The sequence below is a fragment of the Anas platyrhynchos genome, chromosome 5 (assembly GCF_047663525.1).
Source record: "Anas platyrhynchos isolate ZD024472 breed Pekin duck chromosome 5, IASCAAS_PekinDuck_T2T, whole genome shotgun sequence".
Lineage (NCBI taxonomy): Eukaryota > Metazoa > Chordata > Aves > Anseriformes > Anatidae > Anas > Anas platyrhynchos.
Window position 1 is genome coordinate 61,297,864 of NC_092591.1, and position 17,448 is coordinate 61,315,311.

Consider the following 17,448-nt stretch of genomic DNA (forward strand, 5'->3'; position numbering starts at 1 on the left):
CAGTCATCGTAGTTCTATGGGGAATGATGGCACTAAAAAGCAGTTGAGTTGTTCTTGTTTGTACCTCTGCTGTCATTAAGAGATTTTTTGCAATTTTCCCATATACCTGAGCCACCAAGCACTGTTTGAGGCTCTTCTACTGTGGAGACAAACTGCTGTGGATACATAATCTCACATTCTGACTCCATGTCCTAGGTGCTTTGAAGGAAGGTTTTCATCCATAACAATGTGGGAGTCTAAGGAGGAATTTGCATCTCTTTATTTCAGTTAAAAGAGCTGGGGGAGGCATTTGAGAGAATGAAAAGCAGTTAAAAGCAGTAGAAAGCAGTTACTTTGTGAAGGGGCACTGGTAGTTCTGCAAGGAGGACCTAGTGAATACATATTGTAATTATCTTTGAGCAAAACTACAGATACAGTATAAATAGACATTTTTTTTTTTTCCCCATAAGAAATTGGCCAACATAACTTGCAACTCTGCTTGGCAAAGGAGACAGTAATATACTGTTAGAGGAAATGGAAACCCTAGAAGGACTATGATGGTTTAAAATTTATGAAAACCAAAATTCCAAAAGGTTCACTAGGACTAGATCTTATTTTCTGACCTGCATGAGAGTGGGTTGACTTGTACGGTAGTACTTAACTTTCATCTACTTTATTCTTGTTATTCTGTAAAATAAGTCCCTTAAATAAAATCAGAATTCATAGCAATAAAATAGATTGGGAGCTTTTCATCTGTTCACTACAACATACATAAAGTCAACACCTGCCTGTGAAGTTCTGTTTGCAGGTATATCATAGAAGGAAGTTGGACAATGTTATAAGTGAAGTCTCAAGAAAATCTGAATTTAGTAATATTTATAAAAGGAATATTTATAAAAAGCAAGTAAACAGCGCTGGGTGCACGGGGAGTCTATGCTCTACCAACACGCACACATGAACATCGAACCTTCTATCTATACAGAACATTGCTTTTACATACTGAACCCAAGTATGCCTATACATATGTACAATCAGAAAAGGTAACAAACAGTCCTTTAAGTTCTATGACTTAACAGTCTCCATTTTCCATTCCTTTTGAACAATGTCTTGCTTTAAGTTGTCAAGCAATTCGGCCTTCGGGCCTTATGTATCCCATTCTTCCCAGATCAAAGAAAAGCATATCCATCTCCTTTTCAAGGCCAATAGGCCTGGGTCAAAAGGCACATCCAGGTCACCAGGAGGCGGAACAGCAAAAGCCTTCGATGGCTGTAGCAGCAGAGGGGCCAAAGGCATAGCAGTTGGATCAGTAAAGGAGCCTGCAGCTCCCTCACTGTCTGGCAAACCACACATTTCTGACTGTGGTCCCACATGGCTCTTTTAGGCCTCAGAGACTGCTCGCCAGGTGCCGAGCAATCCCGCTGCTACCTTGTCATTTTTAGTTGCAGAGTCCCACACCTTGACCTCAGTTTGGTCCCGTATTTCAGGCTCGTAAACTGTCTGATTGTTAATAAAGAGAACTAGCTGTAAAGTTACCAGGACAGTCTTTGTTCCTAAGGATGTATGATTCCTCATAATGCACAGCTGCTTACCAGCGAGGGGCAGCTGTGTGCTGGGTCTGTTTCTCTCAGCTTGAGCTTCTTCCCAGCTCTGGTGTGCCATTTCCAGCGACTTTCTGTACGAGCTTCTCTGAGCAGTTTGCTGAGTTTGGCTGAGCCTATCTTCAGGAAGCGATCAATGTGCCTGTTCCCATCCTGCTCTTTGTTCTGCTAGCCTGTTCCTTTTCATTCCATCTTTCTACTTCTTTATTGATGACATAATTTCATCGTGTTGCCTTTTTTTTTTTTTTATCTTGAGGGCAGGCTCCCCTCTTATACACTTCTCCCCATAGCAGTCCTTTTCAAAACAACTTTTCATTGGTCAAACAACTTTGCCCAGTAACAGCAAACACCCAGCAACTTCCATGCCTTAATGGCTGGAGAACAAGAAACCCCAGACTGCATGGAGTCTCCTGAATCACCCTTCTTTGTTCCCGCTAAACTCTTTTACATTCCTGATGGCCTCAGTGTTTAGAGTCTTGTTTTGAACTGAAGAATGCTGTATGAGACTACACCTGCATTTTTGGACATACATTTTTTGAGCTGTGGACATACCTGTAGCCTTTCTCCTGCAGCTGGTGGGCAATAGATATCTTTATTCTAAGAGATGTATGTTACAGGCCACGTCCCAGGGCTGAAACTTGTACAGCCATCCCATGTTTACAAACAAAATAAATGAGCTCAATTTAATTATTAGTAATTCTTCTGCACATTCCCCAAATTCTTGTTCTTGTCTAGTATATCAGAAGGGTCATCTCAGCCATAACTTTCTGTCTGTTTGAAGTCTCCATTGTGTTTCATTTACTTTGCTTCAGTCTACCTAAAGTCAAGTAGTCAGGATTTTCTTAGCATTCCGGGCACAATACTCTGGGAACTTGCATGAAGTGGAAAGACTTAATTGGTACCTGTAGACAGAATAACTTTATAGAAGGTAAAATCTTGTAGCAGAAGAATTTTTTATCTGGGACACTTTTCATCTTGATCCTTTTTCTTTGCCATGTAAGTTCCACTTTTAAGTACAAACTGAGTACCTCATATCTAGATGTAAGCAAATAGGCCACTTTTAACACAATTACTTAATTAGTTTAACACAACTAATCAGTTAATTAGTTGTGTTGTTATTTGTTCAGTGTATTTCTAGACTCATATTCTTTAAGAGAAGGAGAGAAGCAAATGATAATGGAGCATCTCCAGAGAAACACAGTGCATTTTCAGTGCTGGCATTGCCTTTGCAAATCCCTGCAAAACCTGGTTTTGGGGAGGTAGTAGGTAGCTCAGAAGTACTCGTTTCCTCCTGCAAGTTCACTGATAATGCTGTGCTGAATTTTATAGTTGTCTAGCAGAGTAAATGTATCAGAATGAAGAGGAGGGGAGTAAATAACACTTGGTGGTGTACTCCTCCACACCAGAAGTAGTTTTCTTGTGGTAGATCGTACCATCCAAAAATCTCACTGCAAAACTGTTTCTGCCTTGCATGTGTATACGCATCTTTTAGAAGATCTAAAGCAGTGTATTGATGCTGCATTTCTGTGTTGCTGTCCTGCTTCCTCTACTTTTCCACCCCCCAATCTCTTAGAAATTCTCAGCGTTTCCCAGGATATGCATCAAGTTTTTAGACTGTGAGATTTACCTTAAACCCTTAAATATTAGGAAGAGTAGAAGATAGCATTGTTATAAAGGACAGAAGGAAGGAATTTTTTTTTTTGGTCTGTGTGTGGAACTATGTGGGACTGCTCATTTGCACTATAATTTTCTCAGAGTGAAACATATTGCTGCTTTCATGACCAAGTATATGGACCTAGCTATCTTATCTTTCATACAGGCAAGCACAAAGCTTTTCTTTTTATTAAGAAAAAGAGAGCTGAAGATGCACAAGTGACTGGGTAAAAATTAAATAACTCCTGGGAAACAAAATGTATAGTTAAAAATAAATTCATTGTGAAAAGTTTTCCAAAAGGATCCTTTCAAGTTTATGGCAGAGAATGAATCTGTATCCTAAAAAAGAATAAAGTCAGCAATTGTATGCACTTTTCATGACTCTCATGTAAAACCTGGCAAACAGATTATTTGTTGGCTTAGTAGATTAGACATGAGGGCTTCTGTAAATTAAAAACAAAAGCAGCTTTGGAATGTATTTCACTGTCTCAGTTGGAAAACAAAGATCTCTTTTCTCCCCGCCCGCCCCTTCTTTTCCTTAGGATAATTAAAAATAAAAAAGTGTGTAGAGCAATATAAATAAAACAAGGGCTGGGATGAAAAAAAAAAAAAAGAAAATCTTCCTTCAAAGAGATGTCAGCAATCATAGTTTTCATTTATCTGTGCCAAGAAATGTGCTTATATGTAGGTCTGAATGTAGTTTATTCTTGACTATTTATGGAAGTTACGCTCTTAGAGACCTTAATATGTAATAAAAAAAAAAGGGGGGGGGAGGAGGGAGAGGAATTCTTAATTACAATCTGTTTTAAATGATGCTTAACTTTAAAAGCTTTAAAATACCCCTCTGAGCATTACACAGTGTTCTAGTATCTTTTTTTTTTTTTTATCAATTCTTACCGGTACAAATACATCAGAGTTTATGCTCTAATCATATAGGATTTTGTTGTAATTCACTTCAAGAAAGTGCGAATAAATTCTTCATGAAGAAAAATATGTTACTTTGAATTTCTGGAAAAAAAAAAATTTGGCTACACAACTGCTCTTCAAGTTTGGAACCTAAAAGAGAGCACAGTCTGTAGTAAAGAACACAGAATATGTTCAAGATATAGTTCAATGAAAAATCATTCAAGAAAGAGGAAAACTTGTGCCATTGCATACAATTATTTACTTTTCTACAAAGTGAAAAAAATTGTAAATTGTTATAACTCTCAATACACATATTCTGATGAGGAGCTACAGAATAACTCCTTAAAGAGTTACTTGCCTAAGTCACGCATATTTCTGATTGTACAGAATACTTCTGTCAATGTTTATTCTGCCCCTTTTATTTTGCAATAGCTTCTTCCTGTGATTCTCCATCACTTTACCTCTGTTCTCATATTTAGTTTTGGGCCAAGTCTTGACAGACTTGGGTTGATAGGAGGATGGCAAATCAAAGGAAATGTAAGGTACCCTGGGTGCAGTCTGCTCAATCATTAAAGCAGCTCAACACTACAGTTCTTTTTCTGAAATGCAGAATTTCCACTGGTGCCCCATTCTACTGGGCTATGTTTAGCTTGTGAAGGGGATGGAGAAGAAAGAATTAGCTGAAGAGTGCTACTGTTCCCTAGAAGCTATTATCTGGTGTAGGTAATCCTAGCCCATGTTTCCATGTTAGAAGCAGTGGTGACAGGGCACGTGTGTTTTCCTTAATTGTCTTTGAGAAGATGCTTCTGCTGGACATCAATCACTGTGCACTACTGTACTGCCTTCTTTACTTTTCTGGTGGTTTGGAGAATTTCCTTGTAGTTTTCAAGATGATCCAGATGAGTTTGAGACTCATTTACTGCTTGTGAAAAGTGGGATGCGAAAGTAGAAAATACTGTCCTCAAAAGGCATGTGGAAACCTTATGAACACAAATGAGCGGTTTGCTGGCATCTATACAGGTTTTATATGTGGCACCATTCATTCCTATTGCTCTTTTAGGACTCTTATAGAGAGTGCAACAAAATATCAAGATTTTAGTATGTATGAGAAATGCAGAATCAGTTTTTGAATCTGCAGTTGGGAAATATCATAGGCAATTTTGGCTAATAATTATCTGGCCAGCTATCAGGCATGTTCTGTTCAAGACTGATTCTCAAGGATTTTCTTGATTTTGATTGAATGTTTTTTATCAGTGAACACTACCGTCTTTATGTAGAAACTAATATTCATTTCCAGTTCTGGGCCAACTGGCAAATCCAAATCCAAATATTACTAATTGGCCACTCATAAGCTTTTCTAGCAATTAATTCAGTTATAAATGATTCAGACCTTTCTGTAACCAAAATAAGATCCGTGCTTGGTTTATTTTTCACAGAACTATTTCATGCTAGACAAAGATGTGTAATAAACCATTACTGAGGGGAGGAGAATCAGATGGTTTATTTGACAGTCCTTGCTACCTCTGCTGCAGTTTGGCAGACAGATAAAATGTAACCTTTCTTGTAAAGCAGTTTATAGATTTTTATACAAACACAAAAAATACAGTTCTTTCTCCATTTCAAACTTTTGCATGGAACATTCTTATGGTTTAACTCCACTGGGCAGATAAGCACCACACAGCCCCTTTCTCGCTCCGTTTCAGCAGGATGGAGAGGGTAAAGGTAAAAGTGAGAAAATTTGTGGGCAGAGCTGAAGACAGTTTAATAGGTAAAGCAAAAGCTGTGCATGCAAGTAAAGCAAAATAAGGAATTTGTTCACTACTTCCTATTGGTACACAGATGTTTAGCCACATCCAGGAAAGCAGAACTTCATCATTCATAATGGCTACTTAGGAAGATAAATGCCATAGCTCTGATCATGCACCCTTTCGTTCTTCTTTTCCCCGGCTTTTATTGCTGAAAATGGTGTCCACGTGTTATGGGACATCCCTTTGGTCATCCAGGGTCATCTGTCTTGGCTGTGTCTCCTTCCAAATTCTTGTGCCTCCTCATCCTCCTCACTGGCAAGACAGTGTGAGAAACAGAAAATATCTTGGCTCTGTGTAAGCACTGGTCAGCAACAACTAAAATGTCAGTGTGTTAACAACACTGTTTTCATCACAGATCCAAAACATAGCACCGTAACAGCTGCTATTAAGAAAATTAACTCTATCCCTTATCCCAGTACAAACTAACACATATTCTGTCAGCAATGTGGAAACTCAAAGAAAGTATGAAGGAAGGCTGCCTGGGGAAGTTGTAAGTTTCTAATCCTGACCATTGGTACAGTGATGAACCAAATATTTAATGAAAATCAGTTATTTCACATAAAATTATGCACCTATTTTGTACATTGATAGTATTTTTGCAGACAAATATTTTGTGATCTAAAGCACTGAAATGAGTGGTTGCAAGCAATTATGCATGCATTTCTTCATGTGTTTCTACATGGTGATATGTGAAACAGGGCCTCTAATGAAACTCTTTCAATGTGGATCCCAAGGCATTCTTTCTAAACACTGAGGTATTTCATCCTGGTATTCCAGCTGGATTTACAAGTGATTACATTTGCTTGTCTAAACTGCCCTGCAGTTGCTGTTGGCACACTGTTCTTTCTCTTTACCAGTTTTAAACTGTTCTCTGTTGCATTAGACAGCTGCATTCCAGCTTTATGACATCTACATTTTGGGGATGGTTAGGCTCTGATCCATACAAGGACCATCAGTTCCTTTTTGGTGTCTGAATGATACTTGATACCTATTTGGCTTCTGTTCCAAAATTCCTGTGTAGTCTCTGTAGCATTGTATCATTGGTCGCTATTTGTTCCTGCTCTTTATTATAGTTCACAGAAGCTGAATGGAAATCACAGCCCATTAATGCTAGGATCATAATAGGCACGTATTGGTTTGCTTATAAATTTCTAACTGTGGTCTCTTGCTCCCTCTCCTTAAAGGAAAAGGGGGCGAACATATAAAAAAGGCTCCTGGCTTGGGGGGAGATCACTCACTAGTTACTATCACAAGCAGACAGCATAGGGAAGTTCATCAAGTTTATTGCCTATTGCTAGTAACAGACAGAGCAGTGAGAAACTAAAAGAAAAAAAAAAATAAAAGGAAAAAAACCTTCCCCCAATTGGTGCAGAGGAACGGGGAATGGGGGTTGTGATCAGTCCATGGTGCTTCATCTCTGCTGCTCCTTCACAGCTACTCTCTGCTCCACCAGGGGCTCCTCCACGGGCTGCATGGAGATCTGCTCCACGTGGGATCCATGGGCTGCAGGGGGACAGCCTGCTGCACCAGGGGCATCTCCACAGGCCACAGGGGAACTGCTGCTGAGTGCCTGGAGCACCTTCTGCACTGATCTTGGTGGCCGCAGGGCTGGTTCTCATGTTTTCTCACTCCTCTCTCTCACAACTACCATTTTGCAGCAGATATTTTTCCCCCCCCCCTTCTGTCTCCTCTCCCAGGGGCCCGACCAACGTCACTCATGGCTCAGCTAGGGCCAGTGGTGGATCCCTTTTGGAGCTTGCAGGAGCTGGCTCTGATCTGACATGGGGCAGCTGCTGGGCTCTGCTCACAGAGCCCACCTGTGCAGCTCCCCTGCTACCAAAACCTTGTCATTGTAAAAAGGCACAGAATTACAACAACAAAAGTAAAGATTCCCATTTCCTGTTTTCTTTAGCCATGCTTCTGTCAGGAATAGCGTAACCAGCAGGACCAGGGAGGTGATCATCCCCTTATATTCTGCTCAAGGCCTCACCTCGAGTACTGTTTTCACTTCTGGGCCGCTCACTACAAGAAGGACACCAAGCTCCTGGAGCATGTCCAGAGAAAGGCTATGAAGTAGGTGAGGAGCCTGGAACACAAGTCCTGTGAGGAGCGGCTGAGGGAACTGGTTATTTATAGTCTGGAGAAGAGGTGGCTCAGGGCAGTCCTTATTGCTCTCTACAACTCCCTGAAAGGAAGGGGGCGGGAGCTGGGTGTCAGCCTCTTCTCACAGATTGCTAGCAGTAGGACTAGAAGGAATGGGCTCAAGTTCTGCCAGGGGAGGTTTAGGTGGGAAATGAGAAGACATTTATTCTTAGAAAGAGCAGTCAGGCATTGAAACGGGTTGCCCGGGGAGATGGTAGCATCACTGTCCCTGGGGGTGTTTAAGGAAGGGTTGGACCTGGTGCTTAGGGACATGGTTTAGTGGGTGATATTGGTGGTAGGGTGATGGTTGGACCAGATGTTCTTGGAGGTCCTTTCCACCCTTAATGATTCTATGATTCTTGCTGTATTTTTGATAAAGGTGTAGCACAACTTCAAGGGCTTGCCCATATCAGTCATTAACAAAAGAGGAATTACTCTATATCTAAATGGCAAGGAATATGCTTGGGTGCTCTGTTTGCATCTGTGAGAATTTCAGAACCCTCAGACTTCTGGTTGCTATTCTAAACAACATAAGAGACATTGAGTGGTTTACAGGTATAGCAGATAAAAACAAAGGGGAAATGTCTCAGCGCATCTGTTCCTCTCAGTACACTTTTCTGATCAACCCAGAACATCTCTTGTTATCCTACATCCTCTGTGTAATTTTGCCTCACTCCTCTTTTCTGTGGCTGAAGAAGAAAAGCAGCTTCTAACAAACAGGTTTAATCTTCCAAGGTGCCAAACAGTATGGCCTTATGCAGTGAAGTGTATATATGGTTGACCTGAGGAACGTGAATAGATTTCCTGATTTCAAAGGTCTTTCCCCAAGCTTCAAGATTCTGTACATTAGGGATGATAATATAAGCTAAGGGTCAGGGATGTATGTTCCCTTGTACAATAATTCATTTCCTCTCAGCTGTGAATGAGGCAAGTGGACAAATGTGCATAGTGTAGGGAGACTAGACATGGAAGGAGAGACAGGCTTAGTTCTTTTGCTGTAAGTGGCCTGCTCATTACTGTCATTAAATAGAGCTAACTTGGTAGTAAACCAGCAGTAGGCACAGGTTTCTGTGCCTTACATATCTTCCACATTCAGTGAGCCCATGAGGCCTTGGATCTCACTCTTGCTGTTTCTTTAGTGAGATTATTTAGTCTTGTGTGTCATTAATAACTTAATATCAGCTGGTTTTACTGCTTATTGTCTCTTGTATACCTTTTATGTTTTGAAGTTCTTCTATTAGGAAGATTACTGTAAACAAAGATTAGCAGACTGAGGACAAGGTGCTGTACTATGTGATTGAGAAGTGAGAGTTCTGCATGGTGTTTTATTTCATTGTGTTGTGTTTTCCCCATGTAATAGCCTGGAAGATAAAAGGGTACTGCGGAAGCAGAATTGACTTCACAAGGCTTGGTGTGGATATGCTGCAGTACCCAGGTGTATATCCGGGTTAAACCAGTGTGAAAACCAAATCAAGACTACGTGCTGTAAATATACAGATAAATCATTGTCACTTACCTTCCTTGTATTTAATTATTTCAAGGATCTTTGCAGGATCAGCTTATCCAATTTATGTCTGTTTCAGAGCTTCTGCTGTCAAGCCTTATTTTGTTTACTAAATTCTCTGAGACAGAATGCCTAGGTCTGATACAGTAGAAATGAGTGTTGATGCATATCTCTGCACAGACGGTTAAAAAAAAAAGTCATTTTTGAGGGTAATAAATTATTATGTCTACCCACAGTTGTGAAATCCCCCTGGAAAATTTGAGAGGAAAATGTTACTGCAATTGTAGAAATCTCAGTAGCTTGACTAGACTGTTTGCTTCTCTTTGGAAATGCTAACAGATAGTAGAGCAGACTATGGACTAATGTCTTGCCAAGGGCTTTTCTTCATGCCAAAACTATTTTTTTCCCAAGATAAAAATCTTTAAAAGCTTTTCAGTGCAACAAACTTATTTTTCTCTTCAGAATTGCATAACTGAACCATTTGTGTTTGTCCAGAAATAGTGAAAGAGATGAGATCTCAAGATACAGCTTAGTTTCAGGTTAGAGAGAATGTTTATGGCTTTATAGTAAGTTTCTACCTCATGAGTGTTTGAAAAGTAAATGCTGGCATAACCCTAACTACCACAGAACAGCAACGTTACAAATCCCTGTGTAGCTCCCCACTGTGCCTTTATTATTGGTCTTTTCACAGATTAAAACAAAATAAAACACAACTGTTTCTAGATTTAGGATTAATCTTTATGGTAACTTTTGCTCACTTACCCAGATTTATAGTGTTCTGTTTAAATTTTTTATATATATATATGTTTTGTTTTTTTTTTCTACAAAGCACAAACATAACCTCCTTAGCTCATAGGTAAAAGCTTTAGCACAGTTTTGTACCTCTTATTTAAACATCATTTTATGGGCTGAACTCTTAAATCCTCATTGTCTGAACTGTCAGGATGGTCCAGGTGATTAGCAAGCTGCTTAGATTGAAAAGTGGCCTATTTTAGGTATACTGGTTCTCTGCCAACATTTTTTTTTTTTTTTTTTTTGGGGGGGAGGGGGGGATGGGAGGAATGGGGGGTGGCCAGGGGGTTGTCTTCATTATTTTGTAAAGGAGGGACCACAGCATTTTACTCTGGCGATTAATGTTATGTCAAATTGCACACAACTGCCCAAATCTTTTGGAATTGATTATTAATAGAGTTTTGGAACAAATAACACCGAGTTAATTAGTGCATCTGTAATCAGCAAATAATCAACTCTATTCATCTATAACAAACATCTTTGCCTGATCACACTGTAATGTAAAGTAAAAGTGGAAACAATTGTATACTAACACAACTGGCATGAGCTCTATTTTTGCATGCATTCAGTACTCGGTGTGATCTTTTTTACTTGCTTCATATGTTTCATCATGTTTCATCATCTGTCTACAAGGCTTGTTGGGTACACAGTCTACTGTAACCTTTACTGCTGTGGCAGAACATCTATAAATCAACAGTGGGTTTATTGATCTGAATCATGGCTCACATCTTTGTCTCATAAATCAGCATATCTCTATTAACCTTATTCATGTGGCTGCATCTTTTGGTGTTTCATGTTCTTATCTGTATGTATTTCTGACATATGAAAATATTTAAATAAATTACATGGTCTGGTATCACAGAACATGTACCAAAATACTGCCTATGTCTCAGGTTCTGTGTAAGATATCCAGGTGCCATGGATGTGTGTTAGCTGGAATCTCTCATAACGAACACAAAGGGTTCTAACAATTGTACACAGATAATTCTTTTTGGTGGTGACTAAAACTCAAAAGTTTCAGAGCTATGATTGTACAGCCAGCCCCTGCTGAGGAACCTTGTAAAACATTATTATAAGAATGACAGCATTAATTTAAGGCTAAGCATCTATCTAACCTAGCATCCTTCAGCCAGCAGTGGTAATAAGCATTAACACAGAATAAAACAAGACGAATACATATTTATAACCCAGCTTTCTCTTAGTCTCATAATACCTGAGCTTCATGTTGTTTGTTTGCCTTTAAAGAAACACAGTGCAAGTTAAACAAAGTGCTGCTATGTTCTTGCCTGGAAAGCATTCAAATGGCCTACCATCCATTGTATGAAGAACCACGTTTTTTTTCTTTTGCCCTTTGTTTTTCTAGCTTTGGTAGTCTCTCATACTAGTATTAGGACAAAGTGAACAAATGATTCTTATCCACTTTTCCATACCACTCGTGAAGTTTATCATACTACCTTTTAGGCTCTTTTGTCTTTTCTTCCTGAAGAGTTCTGATCTATTCAGTCCTTTTCAATACGGAAGGAACTATTTCCAGTTCTAAATTATCTTTTTTGAGATGGGAGTCAAACAGCACACCATAATTGAGGAATAAGTAAATAATAGGTTTATATGGTGGAGTAATGATGCTTACAGTCTGGTTAGTTGTCTTTTACTGATGATACACAGAACAGCAGAAAAACTTTGGTTGGAGGGGACATAAAGAATCATCAAGTCTATACGCCTGCTTGAGGCTGAGCTAACTTCAAAATTTGACTCAGTTGTTCAGGGTCTTATCCAGCTAAGTTGTGAAAATTGCCTGAGATGGAGATTCCAGATACTCTGGGTGCCTGTTCCAGTGCTTAACTGCAGCCAGTACAATTTCCAACATTAATTTCCATTATTGCAATTTAATACTATTGCCTCTTATTCTTTTGCTTTGGGAAGACTTTGTCTCCATCTTCTTTGACCTCCTTTTATGTAATGGAAGACTGCAATTGGATGCCACCCTAGCCTTCTCTTCCGGCTAAATAAATCCTGTTCCCTCTGCCTCAAATATCATTTGCTCCAGCTCCCAACCATCTTACGGGCCTTCTTCTGGACTCAGGAGTTTGTTAATCTCTAATACTGGAGTGTCAAAAACTGGGCATACTACTCTTAAGTGTAGCCTCTCAAGTGCTTCCTTAACCTTCCTTTGATCTACTCACCACACTCCTTCTGATGCAGAGTGGTAGGTGGTTGACCTTGTTTTCCACAAAGACCCATTTAAACTTGAACCCTGTGTCCTTTCCTGCAGAGTTGCAGAATGGTCAAATGGTTCCCAGCCTGTATTTTTGCATGGGTATTTCTTCAAGATTTTGCATTGTCTTTCAATGTCATGAGGCTCGCATTGGCTCATTCGTTAAGCTTTTTGACAGTATATTGAAAGTAGTAGGTCATTCTGGCTAGGTCAAAATAATGTAGTAAATCTTTAGAGGGCTGATTCAATCCAGGAGCTGGAGGAAAAAAATAGCAAACTGTTCTTCATTCTGATTTGAGAATGCTAGAATGTTTGGAAATGCTGGAAAAAAACAATCTGACATTTCTGTGTTCAAAATCCCTTTTTTAAAAAATTGTATTATGACTTTTAATGTTTGTAGGAAATGAAAACTAGTCAGAATTATAAAAAGCTTCTTTAAAATTGCAAGTCTTGTCAATCTCTAAAATTTACTATTTATGGTAAGTAAATTTGGAAAAAAAATCCAATGAGTACCTGGGGAAAGACAATAACATGATCTCATGTAAGGCACAAAGGGTATAATGATATTAATGCAATTACTATCACTCTCCATATAAAACTTGTCATCAGGGCCATCTCATTATTTGGGATATGAGTGTTAAACATGATAAACAAGGTCAATCTGGATAACTTGTTTAGGTAGTCTTTTTTTTTTTAACATGATCAGGTTGTTTTTCTATTAAGCATCAAGAAAGAAATTATCAAGGCTATGAATCTCGCTGTCCGTTGTTTCATTTTTTTTTTTTTTTTTTTTTTTTTTTTTAGAAAAATACTTAGGGATTTATTTCAGGTTTCTGTGGGTTAAATTTTAGATGAGATCTGACATGGGTTGCGTTTGTGAAAGCTGGTGGAAGGAAACTTGAATCCGTGTTGGATCCGTGTTGGATCACCCAGTTATTTTTATAAGCTTCTAAAATTCTGCATATCTTCTCTTGTAAACAAGTATTGAACAAGCCTTGAATCCTGGATTTTATAGGTGAATTGCTACTGAGCAATGTCTTCAGTATCACAGAATGCAGCATTAGCTAGTTCTGGCTTTCAGTCAACCAGCAGAGGAGTAAGCTTTGCACTGAGGTGCAACTGTAAAACATTTATAATTAGTTAACTACCTGCTTACTTTCTTGATTTTGTTGTTATTTTCTTTAAATTGTATTGGGAGAATGCCAAAACATCTGTAAAGTTTTATTTGAACTTGAAAATCTTTATTACTCTGGTGTCAAGGACCTTCTGTACTCACTTTTCTCCAGCACTCAAGCCACTGAGCACTAGTCACGTGAATCCTGATAGAAAGCAAATGTTAACTTTTCATGCTTGAGTACCTACTGACAGCTAACATTGAAGTTGTAAGCACATGTATTTGCACTGGAAGTGGTATCTGCTTTATGAGAAAGAACACTGTGAGGTCCTAAGGTAGTGCTTAACATGGTAAGGTAGTGTTCTTCAGATCTTCTTGCCAGAAATATAAGAATGGATACTATTAAATAAGATTTGAAATGCCCCTTTTATGTCATGACTACTTACATATATAGTGTGATGACCATGATTGTGACAGAAAATCACAGTCTAATACATGCAGTGTTCTCTGTGTATACATATAATACGTATGAAATATGAATGAAAAAAAAGAGACAGTTTCCCTAAAGCCTTTTTGCCAAACTTCCAGCACAGAAGCTGTTAACATAATCTCTGTCAACTGGAATAGCCTTTTACCGGTCTGAGAACTAGGCCCTCTTATCCCTGTGTTCTGTTCCAAGTAGAGCCTATTCTGAAACTGTGACTTAGACCAGATCTTGCTTATTCTACTCTAGTTTATGGGAATTCAGTTCAGCACCCCCTGAAATAACAAAACCTGCATCTTTGCAGAAAGTCCAGAGATTCTGTCACGGTGGAAAACTACTGTAATTTGTTTTCAACATGACACCCACCATCTCCCAGCTGAATAGCCTGACTGCTTTAAACAATCACAGCAAACTCTCAAAATATACATTTTAGTAAGATTTCTCTTTTCCCATGTAAGATGTTTTTATTTCTGTTTTTACCACCAGGGCACTAGTTGTCATTACTGACAGGGGCTAAATACTTTTCTAGTCAGTTTGTTCACTGGATTTTTAGTTTTGCACAGGGGTTACTACAGATTCTTGACACACTGCATTAAGGTTTGGCATTCAGTGTTGATTCATGGTAAATCTTACAAGTCTTCTTAGACAGATTGATGACAGCACACTTGCTTTCTGCTATGGTGCTTACTATTGTTTTTTCATGTTCATGCTCTACCTTTCTGAAGAAGAGGATTTTCCATCTTTGACTTCAAACTTCAAAGCTTAATGGTTTAAAAATAGCATAGACTTACCAAATTCCTATAAGTTTTGCTCTTTTTATCTGGAGTTCAGTGCCTAGATTTTCATCTAATGAACTAGCTTCTCAGTTAAGAAGAGACTTATTTGTTAAGAAGATTCTCAAAATGGATGAGGTGAATCTTTCCTTTTGTGAAGTGAGTTATATTTTAGCTTTCATGTCTTTTGCAGTCATATATTTGTACTTTTCTTAGTCATAGTTACTCTAATATATTAGTGTGACCTGGTATTTCTTTATTTGATATACTTTGTCCAATTTACTTATAATCTTGAGGAATCATTCTGTGCAAATTTCATCAGCTTTCTAATTAAGTATAATATAGCTGAATCTGCTAACTTTGTCTATTGCAAAAAAAAAAAGTGTATATTAAAAATATAAAAATAGTATGTAAAAATAGTATATATGGGAAAAGTGTTGTGAAAGTGGTTTTGGTTGACATTTGGAACATTCTGGATTTTCAGCACAACTGGAGAAAGTAGGATCTTTGTAAATAACATAATAATTTGGGAATGGCATAAGATCCTACGTGTATGTACAACACAGAATTAATATGTTTTATTTCACATTAAGTGTTTAAATGTTTGAATATACTCTTATTTTAACTAAGCTAACAAAAACAAAGTTGTAACAGGATTCATCTTTGTATACATGATGCTATGCTGTCCTCAAGTAAAAAACAAACAAACAAAGAAACACTTTTCTGTATTCTTAGCAGCTGAAACATTATACATGGCACTTAGAATGTCCCAGAATGTGCTGACTTGAGCACAGTTATGTGATGTGATGGCTGTAGGTGTAAGAAAATCCCTGAGACATTGAGATACGTACACAAAACAACCAGAGAACTGCTGTGGTTATGACACATTTGCTGGACAGTGTTGTTCTTTGTGATATTGGCAGTCTAAGCTTCTCTTCTCTGAATCACAAAGAGGAGCTTGCTCTGTTGGCAGGTGACAATCAAGAAGACAAAAGATTTTGTGGTGTTTTCTCATTGTTTGCAGTAAAGCTGTTTCCTGTTAGCTTGCAATTGTTTTTTTTTTCATAATGTCTTGCAGAATGTAATTTATGGATGTGTATCAAATATTCCTACAATAATGTAATGTAATATATCCTATTTAGAGCAGGATTTATGAAGTTAGAACTGATAACAATTAGAAGGAAGTAGCATAATATGGAGGTAAAGGCAAAATAAACAGAGAATAACAGTATAGAAATGGAAACCACCTTAACCAAAATGGAAATAAGATTGGAAAAGCTGGATATGCTTAGACTGGGAGAACTAGATGTGCTTCACAGGAGAACATTGAAAGAAATAAAGCTGCAAGTTGATTTTCAAGGGTTTGTAATACACCTGTGAATGGCTGCAAATGATTGGAGAATAACAAACATAGTGTCTGTATTTAAGATGGTGGTGAAGCTTTGGAGTATGTACAGACCTCTAAGTCTACTCATGCATGAATTTTTAAAGAAAGGTTAGTTAACAATATTAATTGAAATGGGATGGCAACAGACTAGTCTTATGTCCTTCTTTGATAATTACACTAAGTTCCTAAAATATAAAAATACATCTAATTGTACTGGAATTAGTAAAGTTTTTTATGTGGTACAAAATGGAGAACCATTACAGAAATGTGACTATGCGTCATAATTGTGAGATGAGTAGACACCATGTGAAATAATAGAAAATACCAAGTCGTAGGAAAGCCAGAACTACCAGTATGGGTAACCTTACCTCACGCATTCTTTGGACAGTAGGCTCCTTTCCACCCATGTGCAGCCACAGCTCATCAGTGATTCGGGTCCATAAACTTTGTCAGGAGGCAGATTTCCCAACAGTCAACACTTCGTTCTAATTTGGTGTAACAAAGAACATGAAAAGCTAGTTGAATTTCCAGTTTGCTTTGTCTGTCACTCTGTAGCTGAAGGGTCTTCACAGGGGACACAACTGGATAGCTGGAAGACTGATTTCTTCTCTCTTTCTACCACCACTGTCCACTTGACAGCAGGTGCTCAGTTGGAGATGAAGGAGGGGAGAGACCTCAGATCTCTTGAGCTTTCTGGGAACATGTTCCCGTTTTCTGGGAACACAGTTCCAGTCACCTGTGCCTTAGTTGCCAGGGAAGCAAATTCCAGGCATGCAGTCCATAAAGAAGCAGACCAGGACATGACTCCCAGAACATTCCTGCTGTTTATTTCTAGGGTATTCTCAGTCCAGATACATAGTTCGTGTTGCATCCTGAGAAAATGGGGTTTTGTACTAGGCTACATATTGGGAAATTTGTGTTTGATTGCTAACATGAAAAATATGGAGAGATTATTTCTGATTTCAGTAATGGTTTATCAGAATATCATTTATGTGCATTACACAGCTATCATATACCTCGTAAACATACCTTGTAGTCTCTTCAGATCACCAGTGTGGTGCAAAAGGGTAAGAGTGCTAGCCCAAGTCTGCCA

The 17,448-nt window shown here is 38.5% G+C and overlaps 1 long non-coding RNA gene across 6 annotated transcripts in view; it reads right to left on the reverse strand.

Annotated features, from left to right (window-relative positions):
• Positions 1-840: 840 nt before the first annotated feature.
• LOC106017560 (uncharacterized) overlaps positions 841-17,448 on the reverse strand; it is a 368,510-nt gene continuing 351,902 nt past the window's right edge. For 3 of the 6 annotated variants that reach the window (XR_011809857.1, XR_011809859.1, XR_011809855.1), the window contains one exon: positions 841-16,840. This is a non-coding gene — a long non-coding RNA (uncharacterized lncRNA). The remainder of the gene's footprint in view (positions 16,841-17,448) is intronic. The other 3 variants (XR_011809860.1, XR_011809856.1, XR_011809858.1) reach the window with 3 other exon arrangements.